General features: G+C 41.5%; 1 protein-coding gene across 4 annotated transcripts in view; it reads right to left on the minus strand.

Moving 5' to 3' along the window:
* The window catches only part of LOC111866486, an 82776-nt gene that overhangs the window by 13074 nt on the left and 44157 nt on the right, over positions 1-25545 (minus strand). The gene's annotated exons all lie outside the window — the stretch shown is intronic.

The following is a 25545-nucleotide window of genomic DNA, read 5'->3' on the forward strand; positions in this document are numbered from 1 at the left end:
TCCAACTTTCTTCTCACCATTTAACACTCAAGCATTCTGCAGCAAGTCTGGTTGAATTCAGAAACAGGAACTAGAAGCCAATTTTGCGGTTAATTTTTAGGTAAATTAACAATAATATTTTGATTGCAAGGGTTTCACCAAGGTAGTTGGATGAGGTGGTAATATTTCTGAATTTTATCTGAGATGTTCCCAGTGCTGCCCACATACCAGCTACACTGACTAAGGCTTTAATGGTTTTCCTCACTCCCGCCACATAAATTCTGGGCCAGAATCTTGAAATAGGCTATGATCACTTCCTTCCATATCCTTTCCAATTCATCATGCATTAATAATCCTACAATTCAATGCTTTACGAATATACTGTGGTATATACACCCATTACTAAGTGGCGACTCTGGAAGCAGTGACCATATCTGGGAAATGACTTGGGAAACATGTTCCCGCTGCAACGAATACGCAGGCAGAAATAAAGTTACTGTTGGAAACGGAGTGTTTTCTATGTGGTCCGTGATGAGATGTTATAACCAGGGCAGTTGGAGCAATTAAAACAGTTGTGAGTAGTATTGGCCAGCTGGCAATGGCATGAGCACAGAAGCTGAAGAATCTCCTTCGATGAGAGCTGTTACCAAGCAATGGCTATGAAAGCTACAAAAGATTGAGGCTTAGCACTCGCTGTAATGATTTGAAAAGTGTGTAGATCAGTGATAGCGCTGTAATTGCTTGTAGTTTTCGATGTGTAAGTGGTCAATAAATCCATTCACCAATCCACACTCCATCTACAGTCACATAAATTATGACAATATCATCTTCCTACTTATTTCAATATTTATAAACGAGGTAAATCACTTTAATTCACCCCCTCCCCAAAAATCTAAAAAACAAAAGCTTTTACTGTAACTTGAAATTGGAATATCTGGTCCTTTTTTTCCCCTCAGGTGATTAAATACTGCAAGAAATACAATACTGAGTTAAACACAATAGCATAACCACAATGGTTGTTCTGAATCTGTATAAGGGACTAAAACCAGCTGGTCACTAATATTTTTATTCAAGGTAAAAAAAAAGAAATTAGAATATAAATAATAGTTATATTACATGAGCATGTTGGCAATGACTAAGAATCAGCATTATTCATAGGCGAAGTAACACAGTCCATAGTCGTGTATGGGTGTGAGTGCCAGCCTTCATCTTCAGGTGTCTTATGGCTATATCTTAAAATCTGTGCACTTCATAGCTGTTCTATTCTCAAAGTTGATGGCAAACGAAAACTGGAAAACACATTAAGATCTTTTAATACAACACATCAGGCATTAGGAGTATGATGCATGCCTGGTCACTAATTCACTAACAATACAAAATGACCTGTTACCATAATGTACACAATAATTCTTCTGTTAACAAATAATGATTGTATATTGGCCCATTGCTAGAGACATGGTTGCATCATGCACCATGTACCTACCCACTCACATCTGTGGGAACTACACATATGATTTTAGTCAACAAATCAGAAGGGAACACAACACTTGGGAAATGTGGATATAGATAATTGGTTATGGTATAAGGTGAGGTTGTCCATGTGCTTAACTAATTAAGCACTAAGCTATGAAGGCGTATGGTGGAGTGGATGTATAGACCTACGTTTTCTTGACCTCAGCACTAGTTAGAGGCGAGTTTCTTTTATTGCTAGTGGGCTGGGACTAAGTCCCTGTACTGCGGCCACTTCTGGCCTGTTGTACCAGCCCCAGATGACAGGTGAGGGTGATTGTGGAGCAATTTGTGGAATGAAGATTGGCAGGGGAAACCGAAGTACTCGGAGAAAACCTGCCCCAGCGCCATTTTGTCCACCACAAATCCCACTTGACCAGACCCGGGATCGAACCAGGGTCGCCGCGCTGGGAAGCCAGCGACTAACCGCTTGAGCTATGGTGTGGCCCCTAGAGGTGAGTTAATAGTGTAATATTACAATAAATCATAAAGAAGGTGAACATCACACCGCCTCTGTGGTCTAGTGGCCAGAGTTTCTGGCTACATCACCAGAGGTCCCAGGTTCGATTCCCGGCGCTACCAGATTTTCTGAGAAGTAGTGGGTCTGGAACGATGTCCACTCGGCCTCGTGAGGATAATTGAGGTCTAGAAAACCGAAATTAACGGCCGTGGGGATTCGTTGCGCTGACCACGCGACACTCTTCTATCCGCTAAAACTGGCACTAAGTTCGCCGATAAGCGGCGGTCGCTCGGTCGGTATAGCTCGCTTGCGGACTTCAGGCCACGGAGTTTGTTTTTTGTTGTTATTGAACGTGAACATCAGAAATGAATTTTTGAGAACACTGGCTGGATTCAGACCATGTGATTTAATTCACAATGGGCAGGGGAAAAGGAGGATGACGAGAGGACACTTAATGAAAACTGGATGCATATATTGGCTGAAGTTTTACCATGCTCAGAATTTTGCAAATCCCCATTACTGTAGGTAAGTTACACAAGGGTCGATGTGACAGGTGCATGTTTTTATGAAATTGAACTCGAGTGTCTAGAAGACACGTACCAGGCATAACACCAGTATTTTCTGAAGCATGAAAACCACTTGAGGAGCCTACATTATTTGTTCTGGGTTGAAGTATATGAAAGGCAACAAGAAACGCAGCTGGTTTTGAATCTGAAATACAACAATGAAAGATCTCCAACATCATTATGTTTTAATAATCTTTGCCATCCGGGTCGGCGAACTTTTAGTGAATAGAAACTCAAATTACCAAGGATTAAATTTAGGATTTTTTAAGCTACTATTCTTTACCCCCAGATATTTGTGCATTATTTTTCGATACTTAATGTGACACATTAAGTGACATTATGATAAAACACCGAAATACCAATTTCATATTGCGATGTATCAAATTGGTGGAAATAAACAACACTAAAGAACTCCACCTCGGACCAATAACAATTATGTTCGTATACAGAAGTCCACAACATCAACGTATATTAATAAACAAACGAAGATAGGCTGGCGTTTTTTTTTCTTCCCCCCGCTGACTCTACAGCTCTCTTGGGCCCTGGCCTCTGATTTTCAGTTTCATGATCATTTTACAGACGGTTGGACTCCTTGGACGAGTGAACAGCTCGTCGCAAGGCCTCTAGAAGTCCGAAATAAACAGGCGACCTTCACGTGTGATGATGGGTGCTGATAAACGTCTGGTCGAGGACAGTAAGTTGGGTCAAACAACGGGACTTCTGTCCCCACCTCGGGATATGCCCGAGAGAGACGGAAACACCACCTTGGGGAAGGTTCAATAATGTGTGTCAGTTCAGCCACCATCTGAGGTCAGGGCTGCTAGATGCTGGTCCTGTCTGATCTGGCTGTCAGGGAAGCGATAGCGGACATAATCTTATCATATAATTCGTATTTCAGTGTTAATCACCATGAAGAATCTCAGTATCCTACATATCGTAATGATACCGAAAGTTCCAGCGCAAAATTTCACAAAGCCGCCATGTTGAAACCTTTTCATGATTTAAAATGACAATTACAGGCATGAATTTCATATCCCTACAAAGTGTTTCAGAAATCATTGGTAAAAACAAATACCACAGATTTCATTGTGTCACGTTTCCTCAACAACCACACTTGGGGAAAACTGCCTTAACAGAGATTAAATAGCCTCGCTTGTCGTACGTGACTGTAAGGACTTCGTTAACTCAATGTTTCTAACCTGGGACGTGTTGCTTGACGGAACAAGGAGATACTTAGATGTTCTACTAAGTAAGGTGCTGCACTTCAGTCCAAGAATGGGATTGTACGTACATCCTCATGGCATGGTGCATACTTAGTTAAGCACAGGGACAAATTTTCTTTCCTTATGAATGAATGGAGGGATGTGTGGGGGGAGGGGGATCTGTAGACTTCATAGGCAATATTCCTCAGTGTTATGCGCCATGGCGACCTGGCGCAGGGAATATGTTTAGACTTGAGTTATGGTAAAGGTAATGTAAATGGTAAAGTTGTTATTGTTCTTAATCAATTATACACCACGCCATGAAGAAGCATGGGGACTGGAGAGGCCACCTGTATACATGGGATAAGAAATAAAAGAAAGATCAGGTCTGAACGTTTTGGAAAAGGAATAAAAACTGTCGGGAATCGAACTCCGATCCATAGTTCGTTCAGCCCGTTACTTTATTATCACGGTAGTCAAGAATATTTGCTTACAATATTTTGCTAATATTACATGAAGCCAAGCCAAAGAATCTGTTAATGAGTAAGGCTATGTTCAGTGCGCATGTAACTGTTATGAGGAAGAGGACATTGTAGTTTTTCTTGCATAAAAAATAAACTCCTTGGCCTGTAGTCCGCAAGAGAACTATACCGACCCAGCTACTGCCGCTTGTCGGCGAAGTTAGTGCCAACTTTTGAGGATATGGGGTATCGCGTGGTCAGCGCAACGGATCCCCACGGGCGTTAATTTCGGTTTTCTAGACCGGAGCCGCTATTTCCTTGAAAAAGCTCCTCAATTATCGTCACGAGGCTGAGTGGGCCCCGTTCCAGACCCATTAATTCTCAGAAAAACTAATTTTCCTTGCATAAACAGAAAAATTCCTTAATGTATCAATATTTTCCAAGTTCCCCTTATTTGGGTTTTATTTTTGTGCTTGTAATTCCTCAATTAGTGAAAGGCCGTCTTAAGATTCTAACCGCAGTTGCTTCATTGAATAATTTCATGAAAAATAGCACAGTTTTGCCAGGCTGAGGTTCGATATGTGGACGTCTACAATTCTAAAGGTTTCTTTTCCGTGCTAGAACTGCCATGCTCTTGACACTTCACAGCAAACTGTCGAATATTTTGGTCTGCGTAAAATACCTCAGTCACACGGATCTGGAGCAGGTAATTATACTGGAATGTGAATCCTTATTAAAAGCAACCCATGTTACTTTACATGAGCCAGAGGAACGAAGCTCCCTGGTATTTCGAACCCAGCATTTCAGTAACTGTACCTGTTTAGTCGGTCAAGTGCTTGGGGGCAGAATGCAACCTGGCTCCATCTGGAATGCTGTCGGAGGTGGGCGCGTTACCTCTGTTTTACGACTCGCGTTTCTCTCATTAGTGTCTGTCTGTACATACCAGAGTACAAACAGCAGCCAGAAAAACAATCCATTCGGGATAAAGGATCCAATTAATTAAGTAACTCCGTGGAGATGAGTCCTTCTTGGGAAGGAGACAGTCACTCAGCTACTCAAGAATTCCCAACATTTTATGCAAACCTAATATATATTGCCGTGTTCAAAAGAGCCACCCACTGGTTGCTATCCTAGCCAGATGAATCCACACCACACCATCCAATTTCTCTAAGATCAATGTTAATATTATCCTCCTACCTATGTCTAGGTCTTTCTAGTAGTCTTTTTCCTTCTGGCTTTCCAACAAAAATCTTATATGCATTCGTCTTCTGCCCCATGCGTGCTTGATGCCATGTCCATCTCATTCTCCTTCACTTCATCATTCTAATTATATTTGGCGAAGAGTAAAAGTTAGACAATATCAATAGTATTGGTAATAATTTGGCACCTTATTAATGGCCGCAAGGTCTAAAGCATGAAGTAGTTTCGCTATTCAAACATCGGGATTTTGGGATAGTTCGATTGCGGACTAAAGACACTGAGTTGTTATCTGGGTGCAGTTATTTTGATGGTTGGATTTATTGGGTTGGATAACCATGCTAGTAGAGGTTTAACTCTTTCTCCAAGGTCACATATACGGGGAAACAACCTAATATTCACCGCACAATAAGCCACAGTTACTGACTTATGAGGAAAAAAGTTAATTTATTACAGCTCACCGGTTTATACATTTGGAACACCGAATTAACCATGTCGCAAAAGCGATATGGTCTCGTAGACAGCAATGCAATCTTAAAAGCATAGAGTTTTATCCTTGAGAAAAATATTCTAATAACCAGGGCCCGGATTTTGATGACCTGAAAATATTTTAAAAATTACCTATAAAATGACCTAAAATATGACCCAAAAATGTAATATGCAGGGCCCGGATTTTGATGACCTGAAAATATTAAAAAAAATGACCGAAAAATCCAGAAAAATTACCTAAAATATGGCCCAAAAGTGTAATATGCACGGCCCGGATTTTGATGACCTGAAAATATTCAAAAAATGACCTATAAAATGACCGAAAAATCGAGAAAAATGACCTAAGGAGAAAAGAAAGAACACTTCGCTTCCATGTTATTCACATTTCAGAAAACATATGAAGAAAAATTCCCTAAAATGGCTAAAAATGACAATAAATACCCTTAAAGTCCAAAAAATTACCCCCAAAATGAAAAAAAGACCTTAAACCTAAAAATGTCAAAAAATGACAAAAAAAAAATACCTACAAAATTTACATGTCTGTAACCAGCAGCTCATATCCGAGAGTTATATATTTATGAGCATCGCACAGGATACAAGGGAAAAAAGTTGACATGTCATCAAAATCCGGGCCCTGCTAATAACTAAGGAGAGAAGGAACCGTCAACCCTCATCGCTTACGACGTGCGTTCTTATCGATAGTCGTCCGTCAATCGAGTTCACGTTCCCCTTCTTGCGAGATCTCGATAAATTGCAACGGTAGAAATATATATTCGGCTTTCTTTTTTGAAGTTTTGCGTTGCTCGTTCGTTCACTGGAGATACAAATGTACTACTGACATAATCAATAAAGAATAAAGATACCAAACGTATATAAATAGGTTAGGCGTCGCCAAAACAAAGGGATTTTTATTCAATCAATATTTTACAATTGAATATTTATTTCTTGCTACATGTTTCGGTCTCATTGTCGGTACTCTAACGGGATCATGTCCACTTAGGGTCAGCGCCAACAGCATGCATGATCGCCCAGGACTGCACATTTCATAAATCCTTTAATTTTTACTCTTTGTAAAATTAATATAAATTTATGTTGTTCTCTTATTCATTTCCTATAAAACTGACGGTTATGTTATTCAATAATGTACATAAAACTTACTCACGGAACTGAACCCTTCTCAAAGAGTCACCAAATCTCCAGCTACTCAAGAATTTCCTAGCATTTTATGGAACTCGAAGGTTCATTACCGTGTTCACAAGAGCCCTCCACTGGTCCCTATCCTGAGCCAGATTAATCCAATCAATACCATCCTATTCTATCTCTCTAAGATCCAGTTTAATATTGTTCACTCACCTACGCCTTGGTCTTCCCTGTGATCTCTTTCCATCTGGCTTTCTCACTCATATGTATTCCTCTTCTCCCCATTCGTGCTACATACCCTGCCCATCCCACCCTCATTGACTTGATCATTCAATTATACTTGGAGAAGAGTACAAGTTATGAGGCTCCTCATTATGCAGTTTTCTCCAACCTCCCGTCACGTCATCTCTCTTCGGTCCAAATATTCTCCTCAACACCCTGTTTTCAAACACCCTCCTCCCTTAATGTCAGAGACCAAGTTTCATATCCATACAGAACCACAGGCAAAATTAAACTACTTTACGGATTACAAAAATAATGTCGGTCAGTGTCTGGAAATTTTGTGTTGTTAATTATGACGAAGTTTCTATAAATTTTATCTGCTTTAACTGGTGGTGGTGGCGGGGGGGAGAATTCCTTGTCCCCTGGGGCGTCAAGCTGTCTAAATCGCCAAGATGCTCCAAAGGCAAGCCCAGATTTTTAGAACTCTGGCACACGAATGAGTCATGCAGAATAGAGCGAAGCTTAGTGAGACTTGAATGGAGATGACTGGACTCCATTTTGTTAGTGTGCCAACAACAGCCTTAGGGTGCCATTACACAAAGCTGACTAGACCAGTCACATAGACAGGTAGATACTGCTGTCAGCTTCAGGCAAATCGATCGCATATAAGCAAACTAGGAGACCATTATGGGAACGGATTTCTGCTAGTATGAACGTGTATTCGACCGCCTCTGTGGTCTAGTGGTCAGAGTTCCTGGCTACAAATCCAGAGGTCCCTGGTTCGATTCTCGGCGCTATCAGATTTTCTGAGAAGCAGGGGGTCTGGAACGGGGTCCACTCAGCCTCGTTAGGATAATTGAGGAGCTATTTAAAGGAAATAGCGGCTGCGGTTTAAAAAACGAGATTAACGGCCGTAGGGATTCGTTGCGCTGACCACGCGACACCGTCTATCCGCTAAAGTTGGCACTAACTTCGCCGACAAGCGGCGGTCGCTCGGTCGGTATAGTTCGCTTGCGGACTACAAGCCACATAGTTTTTTAGGGGGGGGGAGGTTTATTCGACTGCCCTAATTGCAACAGCCAAATTGAGACGATAGCAAAGATACTGATGCATTTGCTGCTTTCGTCCCTTAAATTAAAGAAGACCAGAAATCGACATGTTCACACGACTGTGCCCTGACTTATTTTAAGATGGCAAGAAATTCACAAATCAGTTTGGAATGGAGTTTGACTGCGTAAAGAAAATTCACAAATTTAGTTCGTGGGAAAAATTGTGAAGCTAAATACAAATACAGTCGAGGCAATGGCGCCGAAGAAAAAAGTGTCATATTCACGAGGTGAGCTAAGCATGCGATCGCACCGAATCAGACCAGACTCATTGAACTCGGGTCACAAATTAAAATGTTAACGACCCAACTGCATAAGCCATGAGCACGTACGATACGCTTTGTCTGGAGGGCGACGACTGGCTTCATGTGCCATTTTTTTCCAGTTTGGGCGGCCAGCCGAGCAGAAAATATATTCCGTTTCGACACTGAACCTTTCATTGAATTAGTTGGGGGGGGGATTCATTCCTGTGTGAAATAAAGGACAAGAAGTAAGAGTAACAGGAACATTGCCCAGGAGGCGTGGGAAGATATCGGGAAGCAGATTCACGAATCGAACTCGTTAAAGTTTTTAAGGAATAAAACCGCATCCTAAAATAATTAGTGAATTTCTCATTTTGTACCAAAAAACTCCGTGGCCTGTAGTCCGCAAGCGAATTATACCGACAGAGCGACCGCCGCTTGTCGGCGAAGTTAGTGTCAACTTTAGGGGATAGAGGGTGTCACGTGGTCAGCCCAACAGTTCCCCACGGCTGTTAATCTCGGTTTTCTAGACCGGAGCCGCTATTACCTTGAAATAGCTCAGTTAACCTCACGAGTCTGAATGGACCCCGTTCCAGACCCACTACTTCTCAGAAAATCTGGTAGCGCCGGGAATCGAACCCGGACTTCTGGACCTGTATCCAGGAACTCTGACCACTAGACAACAGAGACGGTCCATCTTGCGCTAAATTCGGATTTAATGTGTGATAACACCCAATTCGGTGTTCTTTTATTTATGGGATGAACCCGACAAAGACTTCTATTTCTCTGTCACCATCGCCATATGACTGCAACAATTACTGCAGTCGAACACACTTCTGTGCTAACACATTTCCGGTGCCAGCATGGTCTCCTAGATTGCTTCACTTGGATAGTTTGGCTGAAGCTGACCGCAGCACTGCCTGTCTGTGTGAGTGGTCTAGCCTGCTTCAGTGGGTTCGTACTGGAAGCCGAACGAGTCGGATCATGTCCAACAGTTCAGTCGAATTCTAACAATCATCCCTTAACGATCGTGGTTACACTACGGTCCTCTCCGAGCGGGTCAGTTCAGAGACCGACAGAGAAAGTCTAGACAAAACAAAAGTTTGTTTTTCAACCTATCAACCTGTCAGAATAAGGCAGAAATACAGCATACCCTTTTGTTTCCTGGTGTGAGCGTGAAGTGACCAAGCTGTGTGTATGGTTTCATGACGACAGACACTAATAAATGTAATTAATTCAGGCAACGATTTCGGCAATCCTGTCGGCCAGGCCTCACCTGATTATGGTCCGATACGTTGCTCCTCCTGTGTGACCACAGCCTTAAAAAAAAGTAAAGCTATCCCTGTACCAGGCCGTGAAGGCCCATAGGCTTGTGAGACTTCGAGTGTCCCACATTATCTAGACAATCGGTTCAAAGATGGCGGTAAGGTTGTCAGCCTTACGCGCCGGCCGCGCTTTACTCCCCAGGAAAATTATTTAATTAATTTCTGGTACTCATATTCATTACGCCAATTATGAATTGAAGCGGTCATCTAATGAACATCGTGATATAATCGTAAGCTACTTCTGCGTTATTTCTAATTTCACTGATAATATATACTGACTGGACACTTACCAGCTATGAAAAATTCATACTTAGTTTGTACTTTAAAAGGTAAAAAGGTAAAGCTATCCCTGCATCAGGCAGTGGAGACCTACAGGGTTGTGAGACGTCGAGGCTCCCACATTTTCTAGACAATCGGTTCACAGATGGCGGTAAGGTTGCCAGCCTTATGTGCCTGCCGCCCTTTACCTGCCCCCAGGAGGATTCTTGTACTAATTTCTGCTAGAGGATGAGTCGACCCCAGGGCCATAGTACTGCTGGATGGATTAAGTAAATTAAAAAAACCTTAAGCGGGATTCGAACCCGCAACCTTCCGGCTTGAAGCTTATTGCCTCCACCAACTACGCTACAGCGTGCCCCCATATAGTTTGTAATTTAAGTGGAATAAATAGTTAAATGGGGGAGCAAACTACAGTAATATATGAATGGACGAGGGATGAGGCAGATTTATTCCTTGTTCTGAAGAACAGTGCCAGCCCCTTTAATGTCAATCACTGGACCCAACTGAGTAGGTGTCTTCTCCCCATTCCCCTGAGGACGGAAACAGACTCCAGAATAACGGACGATGGAAAAAGCCCCCAAAACCCAGTAGTTCTGTGTGTTATACTCGTACATCATCGCTATAAGCCCTTTAGAACCTACTTCTCTTTTTGTGTCAAGTTTCACTAGCACATTATCTTTCCTACTTCCAGTTTCGTAAAAAATTAGCACCTGAAGAAGCTTCTTGTTACATAAATTCCCCTATTTCCCGATTCCCACCTTGGCTAGAGAAGGCAAGTTCGTGCACTGTAACAGCCTTTCTGCTATGAATTGTGTAACAATGGAGCTAAACTTTCGCAGCAGATATCCCCCGACTTGTATTACATTTCTAAGCGTCCTCATAATAGCAGTGTGAAAGGCACATGTTGAGGTGCCAACATTTTGTCAGTATGTTGAGAAATCTTCCGAGCACAACGGCACGTCGGTTGAATTGGAATTAATGCAAACAGTAAAACGTGATGGAAGCATTCGCAGCACCGCCGTACGGAATTCTTATACACTAGGACGAAAGAAAAACAACTGGGTATGTCACAATCAGTGTATGTTTAAACCTAAGGATTCATATAATGTCTTAAGGAGTTAGGCTGCGAAATTGTGTACATGAAGAAGGTGAAGGTGTACTCCAGTTTCGAGCATAACTTCCGAACGTGTTCTTTGCTGAATCACGTAATGGCGTGCAGATAATTTAATAATCAACTGTTGACAAAGATAAGAAAGAACAAAGATAAGCACAGCATAGAGGCACAAATTGCATCCACTTTATTTCGTACACTACAATTTTACCTGCTATTTTTTATGGCTGCGTATCGTGGGCACGCACATTAAAGGAAGATAATAGCCTCGAGTTCAATTCCAGGCGACTTCATGTGAGATTCCTGGGGTGACGAAATACNCTTCATGTGAGATTCCTGGGACACGAAATATCACTGGTGGAAGTTATTCTCTATGATACTACACAATGGTTATAGAGTGAGGAGGGGAAACCCCTTTAAAGGCTGAAAATGAGAGAGAGAGAGAGAGAGAGAGTGAGAGAGAAATGCGGAAAAGTGGAGGAGAGGTGTTGTGAGAGGCACAATATTTGGGAGGTGGAGAACGGGAAAATATTCCGACTTTGAAGGTTCCTACGATGTGCCCGTTCGTCCTTCTGGTACAGATAAATAACGCCTCTTAAATTGGTTTATTCCTCTATATATGTCTCTAATGTTCTTGATTTTACTGTTCGTTGCAAGCTCATCAATTTTGTCTTTATGATATGTCCTTTATTTATTCCTGAAATGCCTGCTGGTTTCACGTTCAGATTATCCCCATTCATTTCGCTTGGATTCTGTAATCCAATAAATATAATAAATTTGAGCATCTTTCATTGAACCATGGCTTATGCTTCAATTCATAACAACTTAGACTATCTTTGGCTGAAATTTTTATATCCTCTAGTAGTGTCCCAAGCTACATTAATAACCACCTTAGCGTCTTAAGTTTTCCAAAGCTGCGAATCTATTAGAGATCAAGGCGATACTGCTCTTTACCCTCTACTTCATTCAGTTTCTTCATATTGAACCTCCCCATATAAAATCTGTGCTTTGTTTCTTTACTCACTGCCAGTCTCACCCTAACTTTTACCACCATCAGATAGTGGTCATTATCACTATCTGTTCCTCTGAACGATCGGACATCAAGTATACTTGAATGTTGTCTCCTGTCTATCAAAATATAGTCAATTTGAATGCGTTTCTATCGAGATGTCCAAATAAATTTATGAATGTTACAGTGTGGAAACGTTTAACTTTTGACATTTAGATTTTTGGATATGGCAAAGTTTACTACTCTAACTCCATTATCAATACCAGCTCCGTGTAAACTCTCATTCAAAATTGTTGGTTTGGAAATATTTTCCCTCCTTACTCTGGCATTGAAGTCTCCTAGCAAAATATTCACATGGTATTAGGGAATTTACTTAATACACGTTCCAATCATTCGTAGAAGCTGTCCTTCATATCATAAATTTTATCCTCTGTTGGGGCATGAACATTCAGAATGATATCACACCAGCGAACTTTTAGTATTATATATGATATCCTATCACTAACGAACTCTACCCTCTTAACTATTGATATGATTCTCCTATGTACGAAAAACCCTGTACCTAATTCATGATTTTCATTCCCCTTTCCAGAGAAAGGTGTATCTTGGCCTGCTGGTTCGGTGCCACCTCTGTCCCATCTGACCTCCTGTACTCCCGCTAAATCTAACTTATATTTTGATATTTCTTTCTCAACTGTCATGAGCGAACCTGTTATATAGACTTCATATATTCGACGTATAAAAGCCATAACGGTTATTAATAAAATGAAGACTGTGGCCTGTAATGGGAAAGAGACGGTAAGAATATGGTCATATTAAATGACAGATCAAGAGAATAGCTCAAGAAGCTACACCCAGTCTTCTTACTGCGAAGTCTCCACTTCAATCCAGGAAAATTTCGTGTGAATGAAGTGACATTAGAGCAGGAGTTTTCTAAGTTATTCCATTTTCTAGAAACTTTTTATTTATCGATGTTGTCAGTATCGAGACTACAGCGTCGATTATAGGATGATTAATTAACGTGAAACAGTTGACAGAATGAAAACTGACAGGGAAAAACGAAGTACTTTGAGAAAACATGGCCGAGTACTATATTGTGGACAAGAAATCCAACATGATCTGACATGGGATGGAAACAACGCCGCCACGGTGGAAAACCAGTGACTAACCGCTGAGCTATGTCACTCTCGCCATATTAAACATCATCACTGCATAATTCCCTAAAGCCCTGCCCAAACACACATCACTCAGACCTGAAACCTGCGCTTCATCTCTGGGTCCTTACAGGTAAGATTATGTTCTCGCTTAGCATGCAGTATGTATAGCCAGCTGTGAACTAATCGTATACATTTATTTCTGCTTTTCATTCCCATTGTTCTTACTCACATGACTGATGCAGGGGGAAGAATGTGGAGAGACAAGGGAGGAGAGAAGAATGCAGTTGAGAAGGTCAGCCTCTTGTAAGTAACGTTATTGAGCAACAGCCATTGATAAGAGCCAAAAAAACAGCTACCTGCTCCAGGGATGACCAACTCCTGAAACTCGTAATTTGTTCGTTACTGTGTTTTATAAAGAAACAAAGGCTAATCTTCCTGCAGCTGCGTTTCCCTTGCACAGTTCTGCCATCTGGGGAGCGGAGAATTGTTACGGTTTTAACTCCCGTCGGTGTATGAATACCAACTGTTGAAAATATTTAGTATTTTTAAATATGGCGTAACGATCTGGGTCACGTCTAACAACAGCGTAGCTTCCTAGTTGCTTCAGAGAGTTAATAGCAGTCAAATTCTCAAGCAAACGACAAACGAAATAAATCATTGGTAATGGATTCCTTAAATTCGAATTACCAGCCATTCGATTCTAGTCTGAGCCATTCTATGCAGTTCACATTTTCTTCGAACTATTTCTTTCATATCAATTTTAATATTACACCTACACCTTTGGAGCCGCAATACTTCAGACTATGGGCTGGTTGGCCGAGGAACCTGGGTTAGATTCTCGGCAAGGTATGATAATTCTCTTTTCAGCGCCCTATCCATTCCGACACTGAGGCTTACCCAGTCTTTTGTCCAATGGACACCGGGGGGCTCTTTCCCTATGGGAAAGAGGCCGGGACGTAAAGAGAACTGCTCATCATCTAGAGCCGCGGTTAAGCATGCGCGCAAATATACCTCCACTCTCTCTACATCTCCATCGCGAGGAGCTTAATCAAGTAGGACAACTTTGCCTAAAGTAAGTCACCGTAGCCTGTAGTCCGCAAGCGAACTATACCAACCGAGCGACCGCTGCTTGTCTGTGAAGTTAGTGCCAAATTTAGGGGTTAGAGAGCGTCGCGTGTTCAACGCAACGGATCCCCACGGCCGTTAATTTCGGTTTTCTAGACCGGAGCCGCTATTTCCTTGAAATAGCTCCTCAATTATTCTCACGAGGCTGAGGGGACCCCGTTCCAGACCCACTACTTCTCAGAAAAGCTGGTAGCGCCGGGGAATCGAACCCGGGACCTCTAGATCTGTAGCCAGGAACTCTGACCACTAGACCACAGATACCTTCTTCCTATAATAGTATATGCTGGTCACTGTTCCGGACTTTTCTACCAAACAGACGAATCTATTGTCTACAAGGTCTGGTTCCATTATTAATTTCTTTTATATAATTGTTATGTAAACGTGGATGTGTATCTGAGCCTCGAACAATAAGTCTGAATCAGAACATCTAAATAGTTCTTAAAAATCGACATAGAAGCTACGCTACTGGTTATCATATCCTTACATTGACACATTTAACGATCCAACATGGCAGTGAGACCAATGTCTGCAGTAAAATTAGCACCATTCAGTTATCTTAAAGAGTATAAGCTATTTATTTAAAAGTTTAAATTTCACAAGACAACTGTTTTTCATCTCTCTAACATTACAAGGGTTTACGTAATAAAAATCTTTATTTTATTAGTTCTGCGAGTGGGAATGAATTTAAAATGGCGGCGGAAGAGTATAACTGATCTGTTAGCTCATATGTAATTTGTTACAAGGCAGCTATTTTCTTATCTTTGCATGACTGTATCCTGACACGGTACCTTCCAGTCACTTCTCTCACCGAATGGGTGCATTTTACGTATTAAAAGAAAGTCTGTAACTCATATAACGGCTTCTGTCTCCGAAAGGAGCCATGGAATCTACACCAGCGCTACAGTGGCAACATTACACACCAAACAGTAAGTGTTCTAATGGAACACATCTTCAAGCATATTCATGCGGAATCTTCAATAAAACATTGTTATGCCAAAGCTTCAAAACTTATTTTTATGCCGTGCCCATTGTTATTATATTATTTTAACTGAAACTGGAATATATCAATAAATTTTTGTCACACAATGTCATATTTCAAGCAGTTCCTATTAATGGTTCTCGAGTTGACGCATGCGCGCAGGACAGACATGTGGAAACTAATATGCACATTTATTTGTAGTTGATGTTGCCTTTCAAAATATGAAAAAATAACCAGAAATTGAACTTCAATAAAAGTAGCTTTGCTTCGAGTAATTAACAATCGTTAAATCTACGCTTCTTGTACAGCCCTGCAAAGTTATCGTAGGCCATTGAGTGTTACCAGCCATGAAATTCCTTCACACTGGCACACAAAACAACTGAAACTCAGGTCGTGCCACTTTCCACTTTCTTCACATCTTTATGGTTCTGCCACAAGCACTGCAACGGTGATGGCCTGTTAGAGTTACCTCCCTCCATAATCACACAGCCTGCTCTCGCAAGCAAAGTTTCCAGTTCAGCGCCCGGGCCCACCCAGCCTCCTATCCAATGGACACCGGCGGCTATTTCCACGGGGGTAAAGCGGCCGGGGAGTGAAGGCTGCCATTTATCTAGTGCCGAGGTCAATAATGGTGGAGCTATAGCTCGTACCCTCTCAATGACTATCATCCCATCGTCTTCTTGGTCGTACAACATTTCTTCGTCTGTCCAATTGCTAATTATTAATTTTGGGGGAGCCAGTCTTGCCTGTGGCTCTGTATGGGTGTGAAATTTGGTCTCTCACATTAAGGGAGGAACATAGAGTGAGGGTGTTTGAGAACAGGGTGTTGAAGGGAATATTTGGACCGAAGAGAGATGAAGTGACAGGAGGTTGGAGAAAACTGCATAATGAGGAGATTCATAATTTGTACTCTTCTCCAAGTATAATTACAATGATCAAGTCAAGGAGGATGACGTAGGCAGGGTATGTAGCACGAATGGGGGAGACGATGAATGCGTATAGGATATTGGTGGAAAAGAAAGAAGGAAAGAGACCACTGGGAAGACCAAGGCGTAGGTGGGTGGACAATATTAAAATGGATTTTAGAGAGATAGGGTAGGATGGTATGGATTGGATAGATTGGCTCAGGATAGAGACCAGTGGAGGGCTCTTGTGAACACGGTGATGAACCTTCGAGTTCCATAAAATGCTGGGAAATTCTTGAGTAACTGCAGAATTGGCGGCTCCTCCAGAAGGGCTCAGCTCCATGAGTAAGTAAGTAAGTAAAGGGGAGCCAGTTTAGAAAATAACATTCTTAATGTGCAATAATGCAATTTGTCTTTGTAATAATCTTGAATTCTTTCTTCTTAGGCATATACTTGTAATGCGTATTGCGTACTTGGGCTATGCATTCTGAGATATGTTTCAATATTCTTATTTATCTAAAATGTTTTTATGACTTCATATTAGTGCTGCAACTGTCCAATTTCGAAAAGAGATTTCAACTATTTTAACCCTTTTTGTATTGCCTAGTAAGAATAACCAGGGCTACCACTTGAAGTTAACATCTTTTTTTTTTAGTCCAACCAGTTTGTCATAGCTCAATTTATATTTACATCAATAACATGTAAAGATGTGGTTCTCACATTTATTCGTCGCCATCAGTTGTGTTCGATGCATTTTTATTTCATTTTTACGATAAACAAGCTGTTTTCGTACACATTAGTTCTCTTCTGTCGTTCATTCATTCATCAGTAATCTGTCAAGACGACAGGTCCACAGTCTCTTCCAAAACAGTTCCTCCACTTGATGCAATCTAGAGCTTTCTCCTTCAAATGAAGATATCCTCTTCTGTCCCCAAGGTCATTCAGCATCTTCTTACGTCTTCTTCCTCGTCTTCTGGTCACTTCTATCCGCCCTTCTATCTTTCCTTCAATAACTTCTTTTAGAAGGCAGTTACCGCGTAAGATATGACCAATCCAATTAGCCTTCCGTTTTCTTATTTCGTGTAGGATATTCCTCTGCTCACTGACTCTAAATAACATTAATATTGTATTAGCATATGTCAGTTTACAAAAAAGGAATATAAAATGAAGGAAAAAAGGGTTACAGAGTATGGAAGTCAGCTTGCCAACCCCATTACTGAGCATGAATAATTTCTATAGATTCTGGAATCGTCCGTAGTAATTCTCTTGTATGTATCACACAGATACCAGCAGAAATAAAATTTAATTCCTTTCTAAATAAGAAGGGCTACTTATATTGCCCTTCTGTATAGTCCTATAGGTTCCCATATCCTTTTGTAACCTTCTTGAAAGGCCGCGCCATAGCTCAAGCGGTTAGTCGCTGGCTTGCCACCGCGGCGGCCCGGGGTCCATATCGGGTCTGGTCAAGTGGGATTTGTGGTGGACAATGTGGCGCTGTGGCGAGTTTTCTCCGAGTACTTCGGTTTCCTCTGCCAATCTTCATTCCACAAAATTCTCCATCATCATAATCACCCGGGGCATGCTACAATAGGCCAATCAGTGGCCGCCATGCCGAGTGGACCCAGTTGGACCCCACCCCCCACTAAGAGAATTAAAAGAACTTCTTGAAGGTAAGTTATAAGTTAGGTTAAGTTAATCTGGGTGAATTCTTGAAGTTAACATACGTTAAATGACGTTTAATTACGTTTCAGGCTAATTCAGGTTACGTAAGATTTGAGGCTCTCACACCGGTGGTTATGAAGAGTACTATCTTCTGGGGATATAACGCCGCGCAGTCCCTTAAAAGTCAACCGACGTTTCGGAGGAACATATCCCCTCCATCTTCATGTTCGAATAAGTAAGACACCAGCGTGAAAGCAGATGGCAAGCAGAGTAACCTTGCCATCTGCTTTCACGCTAGTATTTTGTTCGGCTTATTTTACCATGAAGATGCAGGCGACGTTCAACCGAAACGTCGGATAACTTTCAACGAACTAAACGGTGCTATATCCCAGAAAATATTACTCTTCATAATTTAGTTTAGGCTAAGCATTAAGTATATTGTGGCTTGCCGCCTAAAAGCCGGAATATCTGAGTAAGAGAGGGCGTCCATTGCTAGACAACAGCTTGCTAAAACAAGCTGGAACAGACCATTGCTGAGCAACGCTCGGTAAACACTACCTAAAAGCCGGAATAGTGGAGCCAGACAAGGAATTGTCCATTTTACTAGGCAAACGTTCATGCACGTCTCCGAGACAACACATACGAGTATAGAGCAGACCGTTACCGCGGAAGTGAAAACGATGACTAGTGCAGTTCTCGCGGCAACGAATACACTAGCAACCGGAACCCTTGAACAAGGTGTCTCCTAGGCCGCCCGACTGTCGAATATAAGAAACCAAACAGAAAGGACCCATCTAAGGACTATTACCGCAAGAGTTCAGTTGGGGAAGAAAAATCTCCGGTCGTGAGCCTCAAGGGGCCTGACGACAAGATGAACTGATTGGCGGTAAACCACAAGTCGTAAAGTAACTCTGACAGGGGCGAAGGGAGCAGAGCCGAGAGCAGAAGAAACCAGCTCGGCTAAGAACCAGAAGACGATGGACAAGTCAGGTGCATCGCCTGGAAGACGGTATTTCAGAGTGATTGTAATTGCAATTTTAAACAACTCATGCAATAAACAGCTTAGTCTAATCCGGAACCCATTAATTTCTTGTCGCGTTATCTGGATACGTGACAATATAAATACATTTAAGCTAGGTTAAAGTGGGCTTAAGTACAGAAAATACAAGTTTCGTTAAGCTGCGGTAAGTTGAAGTAAGTAATGATTTATGTAATTGTTGAAAGTTTCTCGCTTCATGCCGTTGAGTGACGTGTCAAACCGCGTCATTGTACTTGCCTGTCACTTGCTGTAATTGCATCTCCTTACGTCGCAGTTTAATAATCAGAACGGTCAGAATTTCGATCTGGGAATCACGTGGAAATGGCACAAAGACAGTTCCTTCACCCCGCGTCTCCTGATACTTGTAAACAAAACCAGTTATTAAGGAATTACTCATGCTTTTGCCTATGACTGAAATATCCGCGAAAAGAGCAGTAGGTACATTCTCGTGTTTGAGCATGAAGTCACGGAATAAGAAGAAAACAAGTTATTCAAATGACATTCATAAAATCGTTACCACAGCAGGTATGTCTATTTAAATTACCTGCTAATCAACTAATTTTAAATGAAATCACTGTATGTCTGGAATTTACGTACACACTATAATATACAAAACTGCAATTCTGCATGTAATGTTGTATGGGCGTGAAACTTTGTCTCTGACATTAAGTAAGAACACAGACAGAAGAACAGGACGCTCAGGAGGCGATTAGAACCGAAGAGGTATTAAATAACAGGAGGTTACAGAAAACTGCATAATGAGGAGCTCCGTAACTTTCACTCTTTACCAGATATAATAAGAATTATCAATTCAAGGAACACGGGATGGGCAGGTAATGTAGTACGCATAGCAGCGAAGATAAATGCATACAGGTGTTTTGACGTGAAAGCCTGATGGAAAGAGACCACTAGGAAGACATAGGTTGGATAACACTAAATTGGATTTTAGAGTTACAAGATAGGGTAATAAGAACTGGATTAATCTGGATCAGAATAGGGACCACTGGCGGACTCTTATGAACACGCTAATGAACTTTGGGGGTTCCATAAAACGTTGCGAAATTGGATAAACGAGCAACTGGCGTCTTTTAAAATAGCACTCAGCCTCATGGAACTAGTTACGTCTGCCACGTATAGTTGTTCGAATGTAAATTAATGGAAATCGCACATAAAAACTGGGCAGATTAATTTACAGTGTGACAGACTGGGCCGTTTCTAGGAGACGAATACGTAAACATGTTGAAACCAACGAGCATCCGTTGCTAGGCAATGCATGGGTGGACACGCCTGAAAAGACAAGACATCCGTTGCTGAGCAGCGATGTTTTCTATGGAGGGTCCGTGCCGGGCCTATATAGGGAGCAGTGAAAACTACTCAAGCAGATCCGACAGGAAGACGTCGATATGGGAGAAGACCAGGACGGAGATCAGATCATTGATCAGCGAGAGGAGAACCGACAGAAGTTTACATGTGGCGTAGTTACAAGGAGCATTAGAGTGTGCCCATTGTTCGCAGTTACGAAGTGTTGTAATTATAGTGTGTCAAAATTGTCTGTAGTTCCGCCTGGCGTACTTATCTAATCAAACAGCTCCGTCAAATCCGTAATCTAGAATTATTTGTCACGTATACGTGATAATATTAAATAATAATTAATTAATTAATAATTTCCTACATTTTTGTATACAAATAAAGATATTTAGAGAAAGTTAGCACTTAGGTCCGATATTTATGGTCTGGTTTAGGGCACACCTTACGATTTATTTTCAAGTTGGGTGCCCTGCGTGGTGGTCATAAGATAACCAGTTTCTACCTGCATACGGGTCTCATCGAGGAAGTAGCTGTTCTAATTAACCATTGCGTTAACAGCGTTAATACAGGCTCGCACATAAAAAAAATTGATATAGTGAGAATTTATATAATTGTTATATATTTCATAACAACGACATGTGAGGAAAGGAAATATTATTGCTCTTTGCTGCCACTGTCACGTGTTCCTTGCCTCAGGGTAGAAAGTACTAAAATTCCAGGTTTCTAATTCATAACTGATCGTTTCATTGTATAATACAGCAGGACTTGAGCTATTAAGACCACGTGTCGCCAGTTAGATAATCAAGAACAATATTCTGTCCAATAGCGATGCTTCTGTACATTTAACGAATGACAGCAAAAACCATATATAGGCAGCCTAGTATAAAATTTGGAGTATATAATAACTACACGTATTTCAATCACAGCTACAGAATTCCCGGACGTTCCCGCGGCAACAAAGAATTGTTAGAGACGTCGTTTTCTATGCGGTGTATGTCGTATCCATGGAAAGTAGGCGAATAGTTCTTCCCAAAACTTCTTATTAACTTACAAAAATTAAGCATGGCTATTAACAAAAAGATTTAAGAAAGACCAACTGCGTAGATTACCTGAAGGTCTGTGACGTCATCTGATTCATTATACCAACATCAGTCGGACATAGTGCACTGAGATGAAGTGTTGCATTGTTTAGTGACATAACTGTACTCCCGTATTCAAATAATTTGTTATCGTCATGCAGGCAGATATACGCACGTTAATATCATAAATTAATTGGTGTGTAGTGCACTAGTCTAGTAAGTTACCTAAAAGGTCTGGGGTTCTATTTCAATCACTGTCAAAAATCTTAAAGAAATCGGTCGAGTGGGCTCAAGTGGTAATATTTCTTGTATATATTTTGAAGTGCAGTTCGAATCATAGAGGCAAAGTTTATTCTGACGTTCTTCGTAGTTTTCCTCTGCCCATCCAGGTAAATGCTGAGATAAATTAGGTCATGACTGCCTCTTCCACATTCTTTAAAATTCATTAGTAATTTGTTAACCTACTCTTCAATATTATGTACTATGAGATGCTGATAAAACTCCGTGGCCTGTAGTCCGAAAGCGAAATATACCGACCGAGCGACCGCCGCTTGTCGACGAAGTTAGTGCCAACTTTAGAGGATAGAGGTTGTCGCGTGGTTAGCGCAACGGAGCCCCACGGCCGTTAACCTCGGTTTTCTAGACCGGAGCCGCTATTTCCTTCAAATATCTCCTCAATTATCCTCACGAGGCTGAGTGGATCCCGTTCCAGAACCACTAATTCTCAGAAATCTGGTAACGCCGGGAATCGAACCCGGACCTCTGATCTGTAGCCAGGAACTTTGACCATTAGACCACAGAGGCGGTCATGCATCAATTAAATAAGAATACAATTTCAGTAAATGCAGTCACGCCAAATATTATGCTGTGAGAAGGATATACGTATACATATATTCATACTAAATACAAATAATATTTTAATAATTAAGAAAGTGCCAATATAAAATATGATCTTGTTTCCAAACACATCAGTATCCCTGCAAACAATGCCAGCAGTTGAAGTGCTTCTACCAGTACATCAAGTTTTACTTGAAGAACGAAATTTAACATACTTAACACAAAAATTTATCTGATGTACCGAAGAGGAAGCAAATCACGAACCGGGATAGCGCAGTCGATATAGCGACTGACTACGGGTTGGATGGTCGATGGGTTGGAGTTCAAGTCCCGGTAGGGTCAAGAATTTTCACTTCTCCATGTCGTCCAGACTGACTCTGGGGTCCACCCAACCTCCTATCTAATGAGTATGGAGGGCTTTTCCCCTGAGTGTAAAACGGCCGGAGCGTTTAGCTGACCACTCACCTCCAACTAGTGCCGAGGTTAAGAAAATGTGGATCTATACATCCGTTCCCCTATACGCATTCATGGCGAAGTGCTTAATTAGTTAAGTACAGGGGGCAACTTCACCTTTATTTTTTTTTATTTTTTTCCTTGGCACTACAGCCCCAGTGGACCTAGGCCTACCTCCACGAACTCCGTTCACTTCGGTTTTTCTAGATCTTACATATTCGGTAGTACTCCTTGGGCGGGTGATCAGCTATCAGCTCGTCGAAGGTCTCTACCTGTACACAAACACAGAAAAACGCACACAAACATCCATGCCCTCAGTAGGATTCGAACCCACGATCCCGGTTTCCAAGCGAGCGAAGACAGTGCATGCCTTAGACCGCTCGGCTACCGTGACCGGCAACAGCTTTACCTTTACCAAGAAGGAAACAAGAGACCACAGGTTTCCAAAAGAGGATAGAATTTAGGACGAAGGTAAACTCAAATGAAGAGGAGTGCATCAAGGCGATAAGTCCACTTACATAAGGTGTGTAATTCAATTAAATAATAATATAATAATCAGTATATACTTCGAGAATGTGCAACGGTATTTTGCTTTCAGTTTTAAATAATAGCAGCCTACACAAAAACAAGCGAGGGACAAAGACACGGGTTGACGCATGAACATTCAAGACACGAGCAAAGGAAAGCTGCGACACGCATCTTTTCACTCCAAGAATTTTTATCCTTGTCACTATTGTTTCAGCACACATAGTCGTGTAAATCTAACCTGAATTTAACGGTGTCGAAAACTAGTATTCGATTTGTAAATATTTTACTTAACAATGAGGCTGAGACGCTATGGACATTGTTAGAGCAAGCATAACGTCAACCAGAATCCCGAATATGGAATTTAAACCTTGTTTCTCCCTGCAGTGCCAATGTTTTCACGCAGTGTTAGGGCTTGCGTGGTCATAATATCCTGCGAGCTATGCCGGCGGTAGCGAGGCTACTGATAGGACCTCGCATGCCGGACAGGTCATAGGTCATGATTCAGGCAAAAAGAAATACTATGGTCCTCCAGTTTTATGGTATGGCGTAGGGTTGACAACCACATCCCGTAAAGAGACTTAATTGTTGAGAGGCGCTTAACAAGTGCAGCAGGACGGAAACGCCTAAGTGGAAAAGAAAGTCACAGGATCCGCCGATGTGCATCATTTGTTTTTGTGCATGCTATTGTTACTTGAAACTGAATGAAAATCATTGTTACACATTCTCCAAGAATATATTGATTATTATACTATTTAATTACAATGTGCACCTTACGTAAGCGGAGGCCCATCATGGACTGCGGCGCCCGCATAAGAAGACCTTGCCATGCACTGTCGTTCATCATCGTCGTTGATGTTGTTGTCGTCGTTAAAGCTATTCGTTTCTTTTACGTAATGGAACTGAGCAATATCTCGAACCAAGATAAACACAGGAATTACACAATCACATGTTTCCTTAAGAATATTGATATTTGTATACTTCATTGGTATTATTATGTTAGATTTATTCCGTTAAGAAAGTCGGGACAGACTCAACACGTACCACAGATTTTGGGGAAGGGAATGTGTATCAAATTTATTTTGAAAAGAGAGCATTTGGACGACCAAAGAACAAATGGTACAACATAAAGATCAAAATGAATCCCAGATATTGTGAATATGTGAACTAAACAAACAAAACAAACTCCGTGCTCTGTAGTCCGCAAGCGAATTATACCGACCGAGCGACTGTCGTTTGTCGGCGAAGTTAGTGCCAACTTCAGCGGATAGAGGGGTGTCGCGTGTCCCTCGGGCGTTATTCTCAGTTCTCTAGACCGGAGCCGCTATTTCCTAGAAATAGCTCCTCAGTTATCTTCATGAGGCTGAGTGGACCCCGTTCCAGACCCACTACTTCTCGGAAAATCTGATAGCGCCGGGAATCGAACCCGGGACTCTGGATCTGTGGCCAGGAACTCTGACAACTAGACCACAAAGTAAAACTCGAATTAGGCTGGAATAGCAAGATTTCGTAGTTGATAAAATTTCAGGATTCGTAACCAAGAAATGTTTTCTGTCGGTCTGAATATTTTTTTTCTGTTATCTGCCAACTGCTCTGAAGAATTTGTAAGACGACAATAGCCACTGCTGTATCAGGAAATATCTATCGATATTTTGAAGGCACTAAAGGAGTTTGTTGTAATTGCATACAAAAGTATGTATACGGCCTGTTTCCTTCGCTTCTGATTTTCTATAACTTGCCCTTTCAACACATATTTAGAGCGAAGCGTTTGATTATGAGAAAAACGAAAATCGCTTGTAAACCACAACAAGACATGGAATAACAGTAAGTTACATTTTGCATCCGGCCAGTGTCTTCTCTCTGTCACTGAATCGCCACAGTGACCACGTCACGGCCCACTTGTTCCACGACTTGATTGTATACTTATCCTAGAATTCAGTTCCTTCCCCCAGTTTAAAAAAGTAGGCAAACACGTAGACCAGCTTCCGGTCCAGTGAGATAGTCTCGTTTGGTTTCTCGTACTCCGTGGTACAATACGTGGAATTAGAAAACAAGAGAAGTACGACTGTTCCCAAGATGGAGATTAGCAAAACAAATGGAGGTCGAACATTTAAACAAAAGCTCATTACTATGCAGTAGTAATTAAAACATGTACCCCGTGCTCGCCACAATTTGCTAA

The sequence above is a fragment of the Cryptotermes secundus genome, unplaced genomic scaffold (assembly GCF_002891405.2).
Source record: "Cryptotermes secundus unplaced genomic scaffold, Csec_1.0 scaffold375, whole genome shotgun sequence".
Lineage (NCBI taxonomy): Eukaryota > Metazoa > Arthropoda > Insecta > Blattodea > Kalotermitidae > Cryptotermes > Cryptotermes secundus.